Source organism: Alexandromys fortis, unplaced genomic scaffold, assembly GCF_014885135.2.
Source record: "Alexandromys fortis isolate MF-2015 unplaced genomic scaffold, M_Fortis_MF-2015_v1.1 scaffold_111, whole genome shotgun sequence".
NCBI lineage: Eukaryota > Metazoa > Chordata > Mammalia > Rodentia > Cricetidae > Alexandromys > Alexandromys fortis.
Genome location: NW_026067996.1, coordinates 5,830,043 through 5,835,654, shown reverse-complemented (window position 1 = coordinate 5,835,654; position 5,612 = coordinate 5,830,043). Strand labels below are relative to the sequence as shown.

Below are 5,612 nucleotides of genomic sequence, written 5' to 3'. Positions count from 1 at the left end.
CTCCCCCTCCCTCATCAGCTCAAAGAGCAGTCAGGGTTCCCTGCCCTGTGGGAAGTCCAAGGTCCTCTCACCTCCATCCAGGTCTAGTAAGGTGAGCATCCAAACAGCATAGGCTCCCACAAAGCCAGTATGTGCAGTAGGATCAAAACCCAGTGCCATTGTTCTTGACTTCTCAGCAGTACCCATTGTCTGCTATGTTCAGCGAGTTCGGTTTTATCCCATGCTTTTTCAGACCCAGTCCAGCTGGCCTTGGTGCATTCCCGATAGAACATCCCCATTGTCTCAGTGTGTGGGTGCACCCCTCGCGGTCCTGAGTTCCTTTCTCGTGCTCTCTCTCCTTCTGCTCCTGATTTGGGCCTTGGGGTTTCAGTCCGGTGCTCCAATGTGGGACTCTGTCTCTGTCTCCTTTCATCGCCTGATGAAGGTTAATATCCAGGAGGATGCCTATATGTTTTTCTTTGGGTTCGCCTTTTTATTTAGCTTCTCTAGGATCAGGAATTCTATGCTCAATGTCCTTTATTTGTGGCTAGAAACCAATTATGAGTGAGTATATCCCATGTTCCTCTTTTTAGGTCTGGCTTACCTCACTCAGGATTGTGTTTTCTATTTCCGTCCATTTGCATGAAAAATTCAAGAAGTCATTGTTTTTTACTGCTGAGTAGTACTCTAATATGTATATATTCCATACTTTCTTCATCCACAAATTATTTGTTTTTATTACACAGAGGTCCCACAAACAAGGATAAACAAAAATCTGTTTATGTTTACTGGGTTATTGACTGTCAATATACGACTTATGCTAATTATTTTGTACATGGGGATTTTCTGTATCATTCCTCATAGCTGCATCCTGATCTACAACATCACACAGAAAACAGCGTTCAACTAAATACAGTCAATAAGAAAAGAGGTGAACACTGAGTTTTAAAAGATGACAGGGACGCTAAAGTGCTTTATGTCAGACTAAGAATTGCAGCACCTTATCTAGGCAGTGGTGGTGCACGTCTTTAATCCCAGAACTCCGGAGGCAGAGGCAGGAGGATCCCTGTGAGTTCTAGGTCAGCCTGGTCTACAAGAGCTAGTGCAGCATCTCAGTGTGGAAAGGTACGTGTACTTATTGCATTGTCCTTACAGCTGTGTAAATTATATCTGGAGAGATAAGGCCCTCAGAATCTTCATTTTCTCTGCTATTTATATCTGTGCTCCATCCATCAATAGATTCCAGAATACAGAACTTTTTAATCCTCTCCACTACCACCACAGGCTCTCAACTGGATTGTTCTAGCAACCTTGTAAATAGTTTCTAAATCTCTCTGGTTCTCTATAGTCCATCTCAGCACAGCAACTAGGCGATGCTTGAAAATCTGTCAGATACTGAAACTGGCATTATGCCTCAGTGAGTAAAAGCACTTGTTACAAGAAGCTGGTGACCTGACTTCGCTCCCTTGAAATCAGGGTGGAAGGAGAGACCAACTCTGGAAAGTTGTGCTCTGACTTCCACATGTGCACCATGGCATGCGCATGCCCCCCACATGTGCACACACATACACGCACATGCAGGCATGCACACATACAACAATAAATAAACTTTTAAAATAAATTAATAAAGCAACCACTACTTTGAGGAGTGGAGGCTTGTTCAAACCATACCACATGAGACTCTTCTTTCCAAACCCACCCACAGCCTCGTACACTAATGATTACCATATTGATAGGAAAGCCCTCCTTGGCACTTTCTGAGTTCCACACGATCTGACTCCCATTTTATTCTTCTATTCTCCTTTCCTCCCCTTTACTCTGAAGCTCAAGCACCATTGGTCTCTTTACTTTTGCTCAGATACCTGTCTCAGGCCCTTTGCACTATTCCATCTGTCTTGAACAGCTTTCCATAAGACACCACACTCCCCCCCCCCAGCACAGGTGTGCAGCTGAAGGCTACCCTTCCACAGGTTTGTGTGCTGTTCTCTGCCCCTATTTCTCTCCTGAGGAACTCAACAGCACTCTTCTTGTTCACCTTATATTTTGGTCTTACCTGTACAGGTTTTGTTTCCAGCACCGACACTATTGCCTAGCACACAGAACACACTCTGTTGGTTGAAAACAAACCTACATTAATGCAGATGAAGCAAGGAGATAATGCAGTGTCACACAATGAGAAACACTCAGTTTTGGTGGCGATTCCCTCCCTTCAAATCTAAGCCACTGACTTCCCGTGCTCTGCCTGTTTTTACGATTCATAGTTCCCGCACCAGATTATAAATGCCTACACATAACCTACTGCTGCACTGATTTCTTCAAATGGCCCCTCAGATGACTTCTACGTGAGATTAGGAGCTCAAGAGCTAAAGCCCAAAGCTGGCTCCTTCTGATTCTCTAGCATTACCTGAAAATAACTATGGAACAAAGCATGTCCATCCTAGGCTGCCACGGGCTCTTCTCCCTTTGACATTTTGAGAATACATTTTCATCTTCTGGTGAATGTGCCTTCTCTTTCAGGTGGAGTTAGAACAGCATTTTTCCACTCACAGTTTTCCACGGAAGTAACAGAAATAGTCCTTCATCTTTACCTCACTAACATCTTCCAAGGTCGAATCTCATGACCACAAAGATGGAAATCCTAAACAAAAGCGAATTCTTGGGAAAACCCATCACAAGGAAGAGGCAATATTCTGAAGCCCATGGGAGCAAGGGTAAGCTTGCATTAAATCTTGCTAGCTGTCTTGCCTTGCATAATAATTGGAGCAGCCATTTTTCTGCTAGACTTTAGAAATGCAGATTCGAATAATTCATTTTAAAGAAAATCAGAAAGTTATCTTTTTTTTCTCTGACTGCTTCCACCCTAAAATGTAACTCTGAGTTTAAAGTCCTTGAATGTTGTTTTGTGTAGAGACATTGGAGACAATTTCGTATATGGCATATTTGGTTTGTATAGCATTGAGTGGGAAAAAAGGGGATGAGGGCAGTGGGGAAATCCAGGGCAACTGAGTTCACAAAGGAGACTCTACTCTTAAAAAAAAAGGGATGTAGGCATGAAGAGGCAAGTCACATTCTGAACATGGTGATAAAATACATTCAGTGATGGAGGAAAGAAACCTGAAAACCATAGACTTCATCTTCCTCCTGTAGTATCGCTTTCTAGATTGCATTTTTAAGTTAGCAGTACATAATGGCTTTCATTAGGGCATTTCCATATGTGGGTGTCATATTTTGTTCTTATTTATCCATTCTCCCTACCTCTTACTGCACCTTTTCCTCCTGCGGAAGAGCCCCCCCTTCTATGTTCATGTCACATGATTTCATTACTCTTTTTTTTCTATCTCCCTTAGGATTCCTTTCTTCCCTCTTGTAGTCCCCTTTCTACTTTCAAAAGATTTCAATTTTTAAGCTAAATGAGATCTCATTCTATGTATTCTTGCCATTCCAGTCTTGGCCTCCCTCGGCCAATGGGCAAGCAGGCTGCTTCTGAGATGACTGTTGTCAGTACTACTGCAAGAAATATCAAAGTTCCAGTGTTTCCCCGACACAATGATTCCATCTGCTTTACAGACCTGTGCACCAGTGGGATTGCTGGGTCATATGTCACTTCTGCTTTTAATGTTTTAGGAACATCTATTCTGTTTTCCAGGAGAGCTTCATCATTTCATATGCCCACCAAGAGATATCCAAAGCAACAGATGTATAAGTTGCAACAGAATAATGCAAGAAACATGAAAAAGCAAAACAATATGACTTGTATAAAAAAAAAAATCAAGACGCATCATCTCCTGTACTCATCGATACCAGAATAGGCCAAATTCCAGGTGACGATTCCAAACGTTTTCTGTAAAAATGACCAGTGACCTGAAAAGGGATGTAAGCAAGATATAAGTCCAATCCATAGTCTGGAGAAGAAAGCTATCAGCACAGAGGACAAAGGACAAAATTAGCAGTGAGTATAGAAAGTAACCAGCAACACTGAAGAAAAGTCAGCACAGTAACTAAGATTCTGAAGAACATTAAAAATATTAGTAATAAGAAAATAATGAGTCAAACAAAAACAGTAAAAATCATAATTAATAGACTCAACAAATTAGAAGGGATAACAGGCATGGTAGATAAAGCTGATGAAATACTACATTCAAATATCAGTAAGAAAAAGAAGAACCATGACCACAAAGCCCAAGAACTTTGGGGTATGCTCAAAAGACTGAATACCAGAATCCAAAAGACGGGAGAAATTCAAGAAAGCACTAAAGACACAGAGAGTCTATTCACTGAAGTTATAGCAGAAAATCCCCCAAATCTAGAGGGAAAAATGGGCATTTCAAACACTTAACAAAGCATTTAAACCCCAGACACAACTAAATAAGAACCTCTCCCTGATACACTATAATCAGGATGTTAGGGATACAAAACAAGGTTAAGAGCTGTAAAGAAAAAGTATTAATTGACTTACAAAGGCAGAAGCATAAGAATGACATCATACCTCTCATCAGCAACCCTTAAACCATGGATTTCTGAAAGTAAGTAACTGCCAGTCCAGAGTATTACACCCAGCAAAGCTGACTTTTACAATTGATGATTAAGAACATTTCAAGATGAGCACAAACTGAGACCATTCATGACTACCAAGTCAGCAATACATAAAATATTTAAAGGAATATATACACAGAGAAGGAATCATATATCAAACAGTGGGCCCAGGAATGGTAACCGGAGAGCTAAAATGACATACAGAAGATCCAACATTGCAAACCACCAAAGCCCTGAAATTAACAGAAGAGAAAGAAAAAAATAATGTAAAGGCACTAGAATGCAACATACAAAATTTTAGGAATTAGTAAGTAAATTTCCACAATTAATACATGTGCAAATAAACTCAGTTAACCAATAAACAACATAGACTGGTTGAATCCATTAAAGAACAACATCCTGTTATTTTTAAGAAATATACCCCACTGGTAAAGACATCTATAGACTGGAAAACAGTATGCCAAAAGTGAGCAAAAACCAAAACCAAGTGGCCATAGCTTTTGGTATTTGACACAGGAGACTACAGACCAATATTAGCCCGAAGAGAAACATATTAATAACTGGAACAATGCATCAAGAAGATATGACAATTTTGTGTATGCATGAGCCAAACATTAGGATTTCTAATTTCAAAACACAAACATTAAATAGGCATAAACAAATGGGTATTAATACAATGACAGTAGATAAATTTAATGTTCCATTCTTATCTCTAGATAGATCAAGCTAAAAAACAACAACTATACAATAAGTCAATTAGACTTATCAGTTATCTGAAGCACATCTCATGCAAAGAAATGGAACACATACTTTTCTCAAAAGCCCATGGAACTGCATCAAAAGTAGATCATATTCTACAAATCAAATCATCATAAACACAAAAGAAGCAAGATATCTTATATCCTAGGATATAAAACAACAGCAATCAATGACAATAAATGAAGCCATAATTTAAAAGCCTCCCAATGATGAAAAGTCCAGAACCAAATAAATTCACTGCAAAGTTATACCAAATCTTTAAAGAAGAGCTAACACTGATGATCCTAAAACTGTTCCATACAATAAAAGAAGAAACACTATGAAACTTATTCTACAAAACC

General features: G+C 39.6%; 1 long non-coding RNA gene across 1 annotated transcript in view; it reads right to left on the bottom strand.

Annotated features, from left to right (window-relative positions):
* The window catches only part of LOC126512508 (uncharacterized), a 6,473-nt gene extending 2,908 nt beyond the window's left edge, over nt 1-3,565 (bottom strand). Inside the window, exon 1 of the long non-coding RNA XR_007595063.1 lies at nt 72-3,565. This is a non-coding gene — a long non-coding RNA (uncharacterized lncRNA). The remainder of the gene's footprint in view (nt 1-71) is intronic.
* Between the last annotated feature and the right edge of the window lie 2,047 nt (nt 3,566-5,612).